Below are 16,385 nucleotides of genomic sequence, written 5' to 3'. Positions count from 1 at the left end.
TTAGAGATCTTGGACGTTCGTTTAAATCTTGGGAAAAAAAACTATCGATTCATGAGCAGTTTCTCACCCGCACGTCTCTATGGTATTTTATCCACTCCATGCACACACACGACTCTATTTCCATCCGCACGCACGTCTTCCTCATCTCTCTAGGGTTTTCACATCACATATTTATACGCACACATTAGCCATGCATAGAGAATTGCCTTTGTTACGTTCGCTGCCACCGCTAGCCACTCCTCCCCACACAAACAGCAACCACGGCTCTTTCGCAGCACAACCAATTTCCAACGTGCACCCACCTCGCACCCAATGTTTTCTCTCTCCCTCTCTTTTCTTCTCTGTGAATCTCCTCCGTGAACCACCTTCCACCTCCAAACCATGCAGGACGCACAACGGAAGCAACCAGTTGCGCATTGTTGCAGCACCGTGGGACTGCCCCCACCGCCCAGCCTCTTCGTGTCATCAAATGGGGAACCAGCTCCACTCACACGACAACGACACCACAAGACCCGCCCGTTGACCCATACTCCTCATCCGTTCAACACATAAACGCCACCATCACCATCGTCCATCGAAAGCAAAAACCAGAGCTGCTCTGTTTTGGAACCATGGAAACAGAGCATTGTTGCCCAAAGTAAGAACCATGCCTTGCCACAGTTGGGCAACGACGCCACCGTCAGTAGCATCAGACGACATCGAAAAGCAAGCATCCACCGCCCAGAGATGTCCAGCGCCACTACCCGAAGCGCCCATGCACACTGCATGATACGTAAACTCCTCTCATCTCTCTCTCTCTCACACACACACGCTACCCTCTCTCACTCTCTCAGTGCCATGCTGCCGCGCCAACCAACTTCGACCTCCGTCCACTACACTGCCATCGCGCCTCTGCTCTGTAGTCTGTCACATGGTTTTGGTCTGGAAGTGTTGGAATCTAAGATTTCTTTTTTGTTTCCTTGTTCTATTTATGGTTCTTCCCAAAACGCCCTTCTCATTTAGATGATTTCATGATATTTATAAAGAAATTATTTTAAGTATATTTATATTACTGCATCTTGTTTATAAGTCAATATGCTTTCTTGCCGTTTGATTTTTGTTTTGATATTGAGTTTGATTTATTGGAGATGTTTCTTGTAGGTCATGTTTAGCGTGAAATTATAATTTTATGTAGATAATATTTAAAGATCTAAAATTTTAGTTATATAGTCATAATGGTCATAACTATTTTCAGGAGTGAATTAATAATAAGATTTTAATTTTATTTAAATACTTTAAAACTAATTAAGTCTATTTTTAATTAAATGATATTTTGCTTTATCTACTCTAATAGATTTTGATATAATTATGTTATCTAATTTTATACTGTATAGTTGGACCTCATTAATAAATAAGTTAGCTTTTAATGTTTTAGTCGGAGAAGTTAAATGGATATTGATGAATCTTGGGAAGTGATGAGATTTTAGAGTTATGAGAAGTTTAGGTTTTGAGGAATTAAAATAGGATATTTCAAACATCTTAGGTTTAAATATCGAAATACGTGTTCCATTGAAAATTTATAGAAGTTACATGACTACTTTTTTATAAGTGACAAGTAATATTTGTTCGGCATTATTGAGGAAAACTTCTAGAAAGCTAAGAAGTCCAGGTAAGCGGAGTTCCTATACTAGATTTTGCATTAAAATAAAATGAGCTGAGGTTGATTTTTGGAAAACATACATATTTGGTTATGAAAATAAATTTGAACTACCTTAGTTATTTGTTCTGCATTACTCATGAGATTCTATTTAAGAAGAAAATATTTTCTGTCATGACTGGTGTAGACATGAGCTTATTTTTGACATTATATTTATGAACTTTGAAAAAGAGAGCGAATATAAAATTTGTGCATAAATTATGTTGTGATATGATTTTGTTCGGTTCTGAAGATTTTGTTCAGTACTCTGTTTGGATAAGACGTGATTTTTGAAAACTTTTGGCATGACTCTCTGATTCTGTTCCGCTCTGTTCAGTTACAGCCCTGCCACGGGTGATAATAGTGATATACGGCCCAACCACGGGTTACAATAGTGGATATGCCCAACCACGGGTAATAATAGTGGATACGGCCCAACCACGGGTTATAATAGTGGATACGGCTCATTCATGGGTAATAATAGTGGATATGGCTCTGCCACGGGTTATAATAGTGGTCTCTGTTTTGAGTGCACACCTTGGTAACATAGTGATTTATATTCTGCTTGATTATTCGCAGATGCACAACCCTACCATGGGGGTTATACTTGGCTTCTGTTCTGATATGATATTCTGATGATGATGATGATCATTTATGCTATGCCAAATGATTTTTTGAATGAAATTATTTATAAATCTTCGCTCTGATATTTTGATAACATGTTTTACTTCCGCACTCTAAAAATGAAAATGTTTTGTTCTGCATACCGAACTTTATAAATGCTCGTGTTTACATGCTAGTATATGATCTCTGCTTATTGAGTTGTTGATAACTCACCCCTTATATCCAAATATTTTTCAGATAATTTTGAATAGTCCAGCTAAGGATCAGGATTATGGAGCATCGTTGAGATGATTATTTAAGTATAGTGAATTACTCATAGAAGATTTCTGAGAATTGACGGATTTTATTAAGAGATTTTGTAGTATTCTGATGATTTTATATTTTGGAACCTATAAATATATTGATGAATTGTGAGTTTTAAATTATATGGAGTAATTCTTCGATCCCGGCAGGACCGGGGTGTTACAAGTTGTCTTGAAAATGAGAGGCCTGTTGAACTTGAGAAGGAGAGGCTTGTTGAGCTGGTGATAATGTGGATTGTTGTAATGGAGATTTTATATGTAGAAGTTTGGCTAAGACTTGGTAACTAAGTTGATAAGTTTAAATAGGATTAAGTGACTAAAATGATAGAGTTTATCCTATCATTAAGTTTGTAATTTTGGATGAATGTAAATTATTTATTGACTCTATCTATAACAATATTAAGTTTATCTAGGATGTATTAGAGGTTGTTTAGATAAGTCATAAGTGTGAAAATCGAGTCCCAAGGAATCTGCACTTATCTAGAGAAGAGGTTAAACTGAAATTTGTTACTCCAGAGAAGATTTAGCACATATGTCAGCATTTCGTCAGGAAACGTCTTCATGATAGATTCTTATTGAAACTAAAATTGCTTTTAGATTGTTTATTTAAGAGATCCTACTGGCTAGGATCTATAGAGATTCAGATCTGGATATTTTCTAGAGCATTTTCCAGTGCATATTTTGGTGAGAAAATTCCTTGAAAATTTTCATATTGTTTCTCTTAAAAAGTGTGACCGTGCTCCATGTTGGAGAATCGATTGGAGTTTCAGCCACTGGAGAGTACTAGGGAAAAAGCTAATTTTTGAAGATCGTCAGAGGTTCTGGCTTCTACTACGGCAGAAGACAAATGAGTCATTTGTCTGGTCAAGTAAGAGTGTCAATTGACAAAAATTTTGTAATTGAGCTTTACTTGTAATTGTTTTTCAAATAATAAAATTGACTTTTCTGGATTTGGCTATGCCATAGGGTTTTACCTTTAAATAGTTTTTTAAAGAGTTTCACTTCGATACCAATTATGCAATTCATTTACTTTACGTTATTGTTTAATTATTAAATAATTGCATGATTAATGACTAACCAATTTGTTGAATAAATTTGTAGATATTTCTGCTACATTACGATATATGGGTATGTGGGTAATTTCAATTGGCATCAGAGTGTGGTTCACTCATATGAGTGTGATCCGTGCCCTGGTTAACCATGCCGTTATATGTCCCGCCACACTTTGATGGAGAAAACTATACATATTGAAAAGTACGATATGAGGGCTTTCCTCAAGTCGTTGGATGAGCGTGTGTGGTATACAATTGAGCGAGGATAGACTAAACCCAAGACAATTATTGATGCTTGGACAAGAGATGAGATCACCAACTCTAAATGGAATATCAATGGACTTAATGCTATCTTTATGACAATTTCTCCTGAAGAATTTAAGAGAATTTCTATGTGTGAGGTGGCCAAAGAAGTTTGAGATATCTTGGAAGTCACATATGAGGGAACCAAAATTGTAAAAAATTCTAAATTGCAATTACAAACCTCAAAGTTTGAGAAAATTAGAATGATGGAAGATGAAATTTTAATATTTTTATGTGAAACTTAACGATATTGTGAATTACAGGTTCAATCTAGGTGAGAAGGTGGAAGATTCAAAAGTTGTGAGGAGGATCCTAAGATCGTTACCTGGAAAATTTTGCCCAAAGGTGACTGCTATAGAGGAAAGCAAAAACTTGAATGCAATCAAGGTTGAAGAACTAGTAAGTTCTCTACAAACCTATGAATCTTATCTTCCTCAAATAAGAAAAGGTAAGTCCATTGCTTTCAAAACTGTGGAAGAAGATTGTGAAGATTTTTCTGGTAAAGTAAATTGATAAGTGAACATTAACAAATACACTACATGATTTACCCTTTTCTCTCTAAAGAATAGGGTTTCTTGCTGCCGCTGTGTCTGGCCTTACGTAAGGCTGCATGGCAGCCGTTGATGGTAGCTCCGGTCGGCCTTCTCTTGCCGATTTGGTGGCTGCAGTCCCTCAACCTATACCTGAGATGGTTCTTGCTCCCAGACCTCCGAAGATGGTGGAAGGAGAGGTTTATTTTCAATTCACTAAAGAGGAGATCGCACGTTCGGCAGAGCCTTTCCGCTATTCGGTAGTGCTGAAGTTTCTGAAGAACAGACCTTCGTTGGATGCAGTGAGGGCCTTTATTCACAGTCGCTGGGGTCTTACGGCCATTCCTGTTGTATCATCCATGAGAAGGCCTCGTAATGTATTTGTCCGAATGGCTAATGAAGTTGATTTCACCAAGGCTTTATCCCGGGAAGTTTGTGAGATAAATGGAGTATTTTACCGTGCTTTCAGATGGTCACCAGAATTTAATGAGGATACAGAGCCTTCTAGGGTCCCGGTATGGGTTACCTTGCCGGGTCTTCCTCCAAATTTCTATCAAGAACCGTTCTTGAACATATTGATGGCACATATTGGCAATTTCATCCGCCGTGACAACCCGACTCGGTGTGCAACAAGAAGGGATGGTGCTCGCCTCTGTGTTGAAGTGGATGCTGCGAAACCACCGCTGTCTCATTTCTGGATTGGAGCGCCTGGGCTTCCTTCAAGTCGTAGGCAGGAAGTTATCTATGAAACACTCCCGGCATATTGCTCTTCTTGTAATATGCAGGGGCATAATGAAAGGACTTGTAATCCGGGGAAAGTTGGTAAGATTGGGGGAAGAAAAGTGTTTAAAAAAGTTCATCCAGAGACAAAGATTCTGGTAGATGATCAGGGGGTGGAGCAATCTGTTGATAATGTGGATGTTCCTTCGCTGGTTGTTGTGGATAATATTGTTCATGCAGAAAATAGTAGGAGGCTGGAGCTGGAAACAGAGGATGCTGGGGTGAGTAAGGAGTCGGAGAGAGTTGATATAGATCAGGTGCAGTTGGTGCCTGAGACGGAAGTGTCCTTGCAGTTGGGAGATCAAATGGTGCAATTGATTCCTGAGAAGGAGGAACAATCGATACACAGGATTGATTCTATTACTCCTGTGAATAACAGTGTGGTGCAAGTATTGTATCCTGAGGAAACAGAGGCGAATACTGAAGAAGTATTAGATGATGTTGATCTGAATGGTGCTGGGAAGATTATGGGGATGGGTTATGTGGTGAATTCTATGGATGCAAATCATGAGTTGCATGCGGAAAGGATTGATAATGTTGGTCTGGAGCAGAATAAGTCAGCGGTGGAAGAGAAATCTGATGAGGAAGATGCAGAAAAAATTCTGTTGGATGAAAATTGTGTTTCGGAACCTGAATTAGAAATGCAACCAGAGGTATTCTCACAAGTGAAAGATTATTTTACTGAATCTGAGGTGAATGAAGGTAAAAAGAGGTACAACAAAAAAAATTTATAAAAATGCGTAGCTCTTCTCGGGTGCTAGCCCGAAATTCTAACATTGATTAATGATTGATTCCATCTTGGTATGGAATATTAGAGGGGTTGGTACCTCTAGAATCAGATTAAAGAAGTTAGTGGGAAGATATAAACCGAAAATTGTTGCTCTTTTAGAACCTTTTCAAAATTTAGAGGGTGCCCGTAAGTTGGCTACAAGTCTAAATTTTGATAAGTTTATTTCTAATGAGATGGAAGGGGGGAAAATATGGATTTTGTGGAGTAGTTTGTATAAAGTGCAAGTTGTCAGGATGGGAATGCAATTTATTTCAGTTATGATAGAGAATGGTATGGAGAAATTTTTTCTTCATGTGATTTATGCCAAATGTTCCTGGATGGAGAGACGCTATCTGTGGGAAGAACTCAATATTAATCAGTTGGGTTTAGATCCTTGTGTTGTTGTAGGGGATTTTAATATTATCCGGAATGATTCGGAAAGGAGAAGAGGAAGGCCTAGACCGATTGTGGCTATGGATGATTTTAATGATTGGATTCATCAAGGGGGTCTTATGGAAATGGCTAAAAAAGGGAGTAGTTTCTCTTGGTGTAATGGGCAATCGGGTTTGGCTCGTTCATGGGCTCGGCTTGATCGTGCTCTAATGGATAGTTCTTTTAATATGTTGTTCCCTAATTCTATTTGCTCTTATTTGTCTAGATCGACATCAGATCATGCTCCCATGGTTATTGAGTTCAAGAAAGATCCTTTTTCTTATGGGCCGTCTCCATTTCGGTTTCAACAAATGTGGGTGGATCATCCGGATTTTCTGGATTGTGTTCGAGCTGCTTGGAATTTACAAATGGAAGGTTCTTCGATCTTGCGTTTAAGTAAGAAATTAAAACTTACTAAGGTGATGCTTCGGGAATGGAATAAAAGAGTATTTGGTCACACACAAGGGTGTATTGAGGCCCTTGAAAATCAGGTGGAGGAGATTGAGATTCAGCTTCAATCTAATTGGGAGATGAACTTGGAGAGTGCTCTTAATGAAGCGGTTTCAAATCTAGCTGGTTGGAGAAAGCGGGAAGAGATGAGATTGGCTCAAATGGCTAAGCTTAAATGGCAGTTGGAGGGGGATAGTAATTCTAAATTTTTTCATGCTTGTCTTGCCAATAAGAGAAGGAAGAGGGTGCTTGAAATGAGTTCTAATGGGGTCAATTATGAGAGTCCGGAGGCGATACACCTAGGGGCGGTGGAGTTTTTTCATAATTCGCTTCGTGGAGAACCTCCTTTAGAGCAATCTAATCTGGAAGGTCTTATTGATCCGGTTATTATTGAGGAGGAGAATGAGTTTTTGCTTAGACCACCCACGTTAGAGGAAGTGTTTGAGGCGTTATCTTCCATTCCTAATCAAAGCTCTCCAGGTCCTGATGGGTTTGGATCGGGCTTCTATAAAAATTGTTGGGAGGTGGTGAAGGTTGATGTTTGGATGGCTGTTGTGGAATTTTTTATGACCAAGAATCTTCCCAAATTTTTCACAGCTTCATTTTTGGTTCTTATACCAAAGATGGAGTCTCCTACAGGTTTTGATAAGTTCCGTCCTATCAGTCTTTGTTCTGTTTTTTATAAAATTTGCTCCAAGATTATTGTTTCTCGATTAACTGGTTTTTTACCTCGCCTAATTTCTTCTGATCAAGGTGCCTTTATTCCTGGAAGAAGTATATTTGAGAACATTAGTCTCACTCAGGAGATGGTGCAGTCGATCAATAATAGAATTCATGGGGGTAATATTTTGTTAAAAGTGGATATGGCGAAAGCTTATGATCGGGTGGATTGGGGTTTTTTGATATCGGTTTTGCAAAGGTTTGGATTCTCCTCTCAGTTTTGCACATTGATTTATTCTTGTATTTCTAGCCCTTGGTATTCTGTCATGATGAACGGCACTATTAAGGGTTTTTTTCCGGGTGGTCGTGGTCTTCGCCAAGGTGATCCTTTATCTCCTTATTTGTTTATTATTCAACAAGAGGTCCTTTCCCGTTTGATTCATAGGAGTGTGCAAGGAAATCAGTTTGGCCTTTTCTCTCAGGCCCGGGGTACGCCTATTATTTCTCATTTAATGTATGCTGATGATATTATGGTTTTTTCTAATGGAAGCCAAAGAGCTGTGCGGGTTCTTCAACAAATTTTGAAGCAATATAAGAGGTGGTCGGGTCAAAATATTAATGTTCAAAAATCTGCTTTGTATTGTTCTACTAAAATTCCACATCGGCGTAAGCAATGGATTTTACGACAAACGGGTTTTATGGAAGGGTCTTTTCCTTTCAAATACCTAGGTGTGCCAATCATTCAAGGGCGGTTGACTCAGGCTCATTTAGAAGATATGGTGAATAAAGTGAGGCAAAAGATTAGTGGATGGAAATGAGGCTTCTTTCTTCGGGTGGAAAATTGGTTCTCTTAAGACATGTTATTTCTAGTATGCATATTCATCTTCTTGCTGTTTTACAGGTGCCTCAAGTTACTATTGCCAAAATTCATAGATTGATGAGCTCTTTTTTTTGGGGAGAAACTGATGGGCGGGAAAAAAAAAATGGTTGGGTTGGAATAAGATTTGTAAGCCTGTGGAAGAAGGAGGTCTTGGGTTACGAAGCCTTGGTGACATTCAGAAAGCCTTGCATATGCGTTTTGCTTGGAGCCTTTTTCAAGGTAATTCTTTATGGGCTAATTTTTTTAAAGCCAAATATGTTGGAAACCGTCCGTGGTCGCTTATTGGTAATAATAAAGGTTCTCGTTTTTGGAGAATGATTGCTAATTGTATTCCGTTATTGTTAAACAATTCTAAATGGAAGATTAAAGAGGGTGATCTTTTTTTCTGGTATGACAATTGGAGGGAAAATGGTCCTTTAATTAATGAGATGGATATTATGGGTCTTCCTTTCTTGAAAGTAAAAGATTGTAGACTTTCGGAATTTTGGGATGTGGAGTTATTGGAGGAGATGGTAGGGCAGGATAAGGTGGATGAGATTGTCATTGATTTAGCTGGCTTGAAGAATGGAAAGGATGTTCTAATTTGGACTCCAACGGATTCAGGTACTTTCTCTACTAAATCTGCATGGAATTGTATTCGTGTGAGAGGTGATGTTATGGATTGGCATGCATGGATATGGCATAAAACTCTACCTTTAAAAATGTCTATCCATTTTTGGAGGTCATGGTTTATGGCCTTGAGTGTGGATGATAGATTACGTCGCATTGGTATCCCGCTTGTATCTAAATGTGATTGTTGCAATCGTGGTCATATAGAAGATATTAATCATGTGCTTTTTGAGGGTGAATTTCCTCATAGAGTGTGGTCTTTTTTTGGTTCTCTTATTGGAATACCTCTTGGTAGGACTTGGAAACAAAATGCTGAGGTTTCGTTTAGACGTGCTAGCTCTTCCTCACAGGTGGGTGTTATTGTTGGCATTATTCCCATAATTATTACTTGCCGTCTTTGGAGGAGGAGATGTCTTGCTAGAATGGAAGGAATCTTGGAATCTCATAATACTGTTGTTCATTCTATTTGTGGGTGGTTAGGGTCTCTTTCTCAGGTGGCTAAGCAAAAGAACAAGTTATCTCGTCGTGATGGCTTGTTATTGGAAGCCTTACGGATTATTCCGGTGATTCCGAAAGCTCCATGTTGTAGGGTGGTGAGGTGGGAGAAACCGCCTTTGGGGTGGTTTAAACTGAATACTGATGGTAGTAGTATTGGTAATCCTGGTTTTTGTGGCATTGGTGGGGTTATTCGGGATGATTCTGGTGGGATGGTTCAGGCTTATGCTTCTCATATTGGTTTTGGTTCGAATAATAAGGCGGAGCTTGTAGCTCTCTTGCATGGATTGAGAAAATGCAAATCTTTGAATATTTCAAATGTGATTGTTGAAATGGATTCTATGGTAATTATTTCTTGGTGGCTAAGAGGAAGATGTGGAGTATGGTACCTTGAGGATTTCTGGGAGGAAATTGTTGAGTTAACTTGCTCGGTTCAATGTCAGTTTCAGCATGTCTTTCGTGAAGGTAATAGGGTGGCGGATTGGCTAGCTAAGGAAGGGGCTTCGGGTTCTGATTGGGATTTTTTTAATTTTTATAATTTGCCTCGGGTTCTTCGAGGATTGTGTCGTTTGGATTCTTTGGGTTTTCCTTCGTTAAGATGTTAGTTTCGGGTTTTGTTTTCGTGTTTGTTTTTGTTTGGGTTTCTGTTGGGTTGTGTTTTTTGTTAATTGGTTTGATTAGGTTTTGGGCCATGTTTATGGTATTTTCTTGTTTCCACGGTATTCCTCCGCCATAAGTGAGGGTATTTTTAATAAATTTTGGGAGGGGTTACTATTGGACATGTGACTGCCTGCTCTTCATAAAAAAAAAAAAAAAAAAAAGTAAATTGATAAGTGTGATTTTTATATAATTTTTATTACTCTTTTAATTATGAAAAGTGTCAGTTTTCCTTCAATATTATTGATTTTATTTTATTTCTACATATTTTTCTTTATTTTCTTGGATTTGAAGAAATTAGAAGATTTAGTGGGAAATGAGGGCATTTTGGTATAAAAGAAGAGACTACGGATCCAGACTGATGAAAGACAATGAGATCTGAAGAGAGCCAAGGAGATTTAGGCGAGGAGACTCAATAGCGACCAAAATTGGTGACAAGAGTTAGGCAATGAGCGAAATATTTTACCTCTTGGGTGAGAAGATTTGGCAACAAGACTCTAGGCGGTTAGATTGGGCGACTAGTCTAAACGACCAACTTAAAGGACATCGTAGGCAACAACTAGTAAAGGGCTTGAAAGTAATTTTTATCAAGAAAAAGATAAAGAAATCATAGAAGGAATCTATAAGAAGTCCAAGTTCGTAATACACTGGGAGACAGCTTGGATATGCGTGAGTGTTTTGATTATAACTTTCTACTCATATATCCAATAGATACGATTCTAAATGGGTTGGAAAGTTTACTTACAGGGCTATAATGTTGTCTCTAATAAGGGTTTCTAAATTATGAAGCCTGGAGTGCATACGAGACTGCCAAAAATTAGTTCTAAAAGTTTTGGCAAGTTTTTAGGCGGAAATCATGAAAACATTAGGATTTCTTTTATTCCCTATATAAGTATATCATTAGCACTAAATCAAGGGAAAGAAGTATGAGTTTTAGAGTAAAATATTCCAGATTTTATTTTTTAAGTTTCTTTGAAGGAGGCAGATCTTGCGAGCAGAGGCAAGAGCCGCATGCTTCATTCAACCGACTCCAACAAAGAACACTAGTTTTATTCTTTTTCTTTTCAATTTCATTATGAGTTAATTTTATTGTCTAGAGTTTTGATGTATTTAGTATTGAACACACAACTTATATTCTAAATTATTTTATATTCAATATTTCCATGATTGAGTGTTTATTCCTTATTCTTAATGTTTGCAATTTTCTAGTTAATTATTGTTCGATATATTTAATCGCAATGAGACGAGAGGTGATTTGTGATTAGAGCTATGGGATTAAGTACCATTAGTTGAGCGAAAGTAGATATACTTTTTCGCGATTAGTGTAATTTTCAAGAAAAATCAAAAGAACTTAATGAGCATTCAATTATTTAAATTCACATAGAGATATGGAGTCATTAATTGGAGATATTTTTAGTATTGTTCAAGATAAAATATTGAATAGTTAAGAGATTTTTATCATCAACTTGGGATAATTGGAATTCTATAATAAGGAAGAATAAATTGTGTGAGATTCACTAGGTGAAGTCAAACGCTCTAGATCTATTATTATTATCTTTAAAAATCTAAATTTTAATGCACTTTTCTATAGTTTAGTTCATAATCTATTCTTTAAATTTTGGTTTTTTAAATAGTAATTAATTTAGTAAATTTCAATACTGTATAGCATAATTATTTTCTGTGGGTTCGACATACGTTTTCTTTTAAAACACTTTACTACTTGTTACGATTCAGTGCACTTGCAGATATTTTCAGCACAAGTTTTTTGCGTCGTTGCTGGACAATAGTTATTTGTTATTGATATTGATACTAGCTAAAATTTTACTACTTTAGATTTTATTTTTAAATTGGTTTAAATTAGATCTCAGTTTGGTTTTTCTTTTCGGGAATTAGAAGTGCATGCCCCGATCTAATTCATTAGAGCATACACTTTTCGATCTCAAAATTGAAAGAACCTTACGTTGGATTAATAAAGAAAAAAAGAAAGAGATCGCCACATCTAAATTTAATATGGCCGACCAGGAGCACAAGTCGTTAAGAGATTATGTTATGCCCTCTGTCAATGGGGTGACATCTAGTATAAGGTGGCCAGCTATACAAGCCAATAACTTCGAGATCAAGTCGGTCATCATTCAAATGATTCAACAAACCATCCAGTTTGAGGGCTGTCACAAGAGGATCCTAATGTTCATATAGCAAATTTCATAGAAATTTGTGATACTTTTAAACATAACAGAGTGACAGATAATGTGATTTGATTGAGACTTTTTCCTTTCTCACTTACGGAAAAAGTAAAAGCGTGGTTGAACTCTTTGCTGCCCCACATCATCACCACCTAGGAGGTGTTGGCACAAAAATTCTTAGAAAAATATTTCCCTCCGGCCAAGACAACAAAGTTAAGGAATGATATTACTACATTCATCCAAATTAAGGGTAAATCATTATATGAGGCATGGGAGATATACAAGGATTTATTGCGCAAGTGTCCACATCATGACCTCCCAGCCTGGCTTCAAGTACAGACATTTTACAATGGTTTGGGACCCACAAATCGATCTATGGCTAATGCTGCCGTGGGAGGAGCATTAATGAGTAAGACCCATGAAGCCGAATATGAACTTCTGGAAGAGTTAGCATCCAACAACTATCAATGGCCTTCGGAGAGAGAAATGCCAAGAAAGGCGGCTGGAGTTTTTGAACTTGATTCTATTACCGCATTAGCGGCACATATGGCAAATCTATCACAACAATTAGGTAAGATGAATGTTAATGGTATTCAAACTAATGTTGTTTGTGATCATTGTGGAGAAAATCATTCAAGTGTAGATTGCCAAGTGGGGAATCCTTTTGCCCAACCTAGTTATGAACAAGCCCATTACGTGTCCAATTTCCAACATCAACACAATCCTTATTTAAACACGTTCAATCCTGGATGGAGAACCAACCTAAACTTTTCATGGAGCAATAATCAAGGGCCGGCTAGACCACCTCAACAAATTCCACAGCAAGAGAAGAAACCAACACTTGAGGATATGTTTGTGCAGTACATGTAAAAGACTGATATGGTGATCCAAAGCAACTCGGCTTCAATCTGCAATCTTGAGGCGCAAATCAGTTAGCTCTCAAACATGCTTACTAAGAGGACAACAGGGACTTTACTGAGCAACACAATGACCAATTTGAAGGAACATATCAAAGCCATAACATTGAGAAGTGGGAGGACATATGACCAGCCACAAACAGTAAGTACCGAGTGAGATGCATGAGCTGCCGAAAACATGGAGTCTGAGATGAAGGAAGCCGAGTTCGAGATAAAAGAAGCAGAGCAGGATGCGGCCAATCAGCAAGCTAAGAAGACTACGAAGAATAAAGAGACTGCAAAACCAAACAAATCTAGGGAGTTTATATTTGAAACTTATTATCCTTCAATTTATGATACACCAATTCATTTTTTGCAAAGATTAAGAAAAAATAAGATTGATAATTAGTTCTCTAAATTTCTGAGTATATTTAAGCAACTGCATAGGGATGATCTAGGCCCAGTCCTGTCGGTCCCCAAGGGGTTATGTAGATTGGACCAGACCTATTCGGCCCAGGGATTTTCCACCCTGGACCAGACCGAGTAATGCATAGGACTGGACCATATCGGTCCCTTTCGGTCCGGTCAGGTTCGATTGGTCCATTTGGTTTGGACCATGCCCAAAATGGGCTAGTCAACCCATCTAAATCTGTTTTTTTTTATTATTTGTATTATTTTTGGCCTACTTTAAATTTTGTACATTTTTTAGCAAAAAAATACTAAAAAAAACTTTATGTTGAAAAATACAATGACAAAAGAAAACTAATCTATATAAAAAAGTAGAAAAACCAAAAAAAAAAAAAAAAACACAGAAGTTATTACAAATTACAATCCAAAACTCTCTTTAAGATACTACAGTGTCCACATGTAAACACTAATATTAAATAAGATGAGTTAACAACTTAACATATAATCTATAAGCTTTAAATGGGTATACATGGCATGAAGACCATATTTTCCAGAAATATGAAAACCATATTTTCCAGAAATATGAAGATATTCCTATAGAGAGAGAGAGAGAGAGAGAGAGAGAGAGTATAGAGGAATCAGTCTGGAGAAAGTCTTAACAACAAATTGTAATCATATTTGGTGCCATTTTGAACCTTTAATCCTGAATTCTTCTCCACTTGCATAATTATGTAATGCTTTAGTTCACTTAGAACATAAAATTGTATCAAACACAGACAAATGAACACTAAAAGCAATGTTTTGCATGAGTATACATAGTGAATACACGACAAACACCTACTAGAAAACAAAAAATGAGGAACAAGAGAATAGATTTATGCAGGAGATGTTTGTTTGCCATCCATAATGGTAGTTTTTTTTTTTCAGTCACCTAGAATTTAAATCTGGTTTTACTAAATGGAAATTAATGGGTGTTATTTGGTTAGAGATTAATAATAAAAAAAAGAATTACTAACGGCTACACACACACACATATCTATATATATAAGTAATTAGGCAACGCTAGTTAAGTAATTATCAGCACATGGACCTGGATTTTACTACTATTCACATTCACAGAGCTCAAAGTCCATTAACAATGCAAGATACTTAAGGCATTTTGATAGGAACCAAGGTGGGCCTACTCTTAAAGATCCTTTACAAGTTCCAGATGGGCCAATTACAAGATCAAGGGCCAAGAAGATCAAGGAAGCAATGCAAGGATTGGTGCAATCCACCTGGGATGAAGCCAGCAAGAGCCCAACACTGAAGATGGGTCTGAAAGAAGAAGAACCAGTTTTGATCCACTTTATTCAAGCTGTGGAAGACATGACTTAAAGATACGGCCTATTGTTATTGGAGGCTTCCAATTTGGTTAAATGATTTATTTTATTAGTTTAGAATAAGTGGGCTTGAAGATGCTTGGCTCACATGTCTTATTTCTTATGAACTATGTTTTTGGGAAGGCCTTGTATTTTGGCCAAGGGCTTATTTGGAAAATTACATTTTAGGAACTAGGGTTTCATCAATTTACTGTTGGGGTTACTGTAGCCGCGCGTACTGTAGCCGGTACTGTTCATCAAGGGTAATTTTGGGTAAAATGGGCATTATTTTGGCTAGGGTTTTGATTAGGTTTGGCTTTAAAAACTCTTTGTAGCCTCATTTGAGAGTTAGACAATATTGAATTTTATTTGTGAGTTGAGTTTTCTCCTCTTGTTCTTGATTGAACTCTTGAACTTATCAAAGGTAAATCACAACCTTTGTGGCGTTCCTCCCTTGTAATCTGGGTTCTTGAGACGGGTTCTTCAACGGGTCTAGATTTTAATATAATCTAGGTTCTTGAAACGGGTTCTCATCGGGTCTAGATTCTCCATCCTTGACTTGATTTTTGGCTTTCTTGGGGAGTTTTCAAATTGATTGTGGGTTCAAGGGAATTCATTCCCACGGGTTCATATCACATTTTTAACTTTTTACTACACAATGTGCTTACTTTTGGTCAAACTATACTTATGCCACATCTATTTTAGTGATAGGGAAGCATTGATCTCATGTGCTGCAAGGGAAATTAATATATAAATAATGAAACATTATCATGTTCTAGTACAATATGTAGGAAGTTTTGGGACCATATGATCAGTGCCCGACAAATCTAGGTTCTAATGATTAACACTCAACAAAATGAACTCTAGTCTCAATAGAGCTAAAAAAACAGAACTAAGTATGATAATTAGTTCTTCTAGAAATTCCTTTACTTATAAAAAAGAAATAGTATTTAAAGAAATTCCTATAACAACTTATTGGACTGTAGCAAGATAAATGTCGCTCAAATGCCAAGACATAAAGATGGACCAAATCTACCCCACTATATGAAATTATCTCAATGATAAAATCCAAGACCAAAATTGATAACCAACAATCTTCTCACCTCTTTAGTTTTTAATTAGCATTGGGTGTAGGGCCGATAGGCATTGAATTTGACGCCTCCACAGAATCAAAAAGTTCCCATCAAGTTCTATTCATAAAAATTTAAAATAAATAAGTTAAATAAAGTTACATAACATAGAAGATAAAACAAAATAAACCACAAAAGATATCAAAGGTAATTGTATTAAATACTCATATCCAGCTGCTTCTCAAATTC

The 16,385-nt window shown here is 37.1% G+C and overlaps 1 non-coding gene across 1 annotated transcript; it reads right to left on the bottom strand.

The window, feature by feature from the left end:
- Positions 1-12,611: 12,611 nt before the first annotated feature.
- Positions 12,612-12,718, bottom strand: LOC118347800. The gene has a single exon (XR_004800947.1). It is a non-coding gene; the product is annotated as a small nucleolar RNA R71 (small nucleolar RNA).
- Positions 12,719-16,385: the final 3,667 nt, after the last annotated feature.

The sequence above is a fragment of the Juglans regia genome, chromosome 2 (assembly GCF_001411555.2).
Source record: "Juglans regia cultivar Chandler chromosome 2, Walnut 2.0, whole genome shotgun sequence".
Taxonomy (NCBI): Eukaryota; Viridiplantae; Streptophyta; class Magnoliopsida; order Fagales; family Juglandaceae; genus Juglans; species Juglans regia.
The sequence above is the reverse complement of the archived record's forward strand: the minus strand, read 5'-3'. Positions and strand labels throughout refer to the sequence as shown.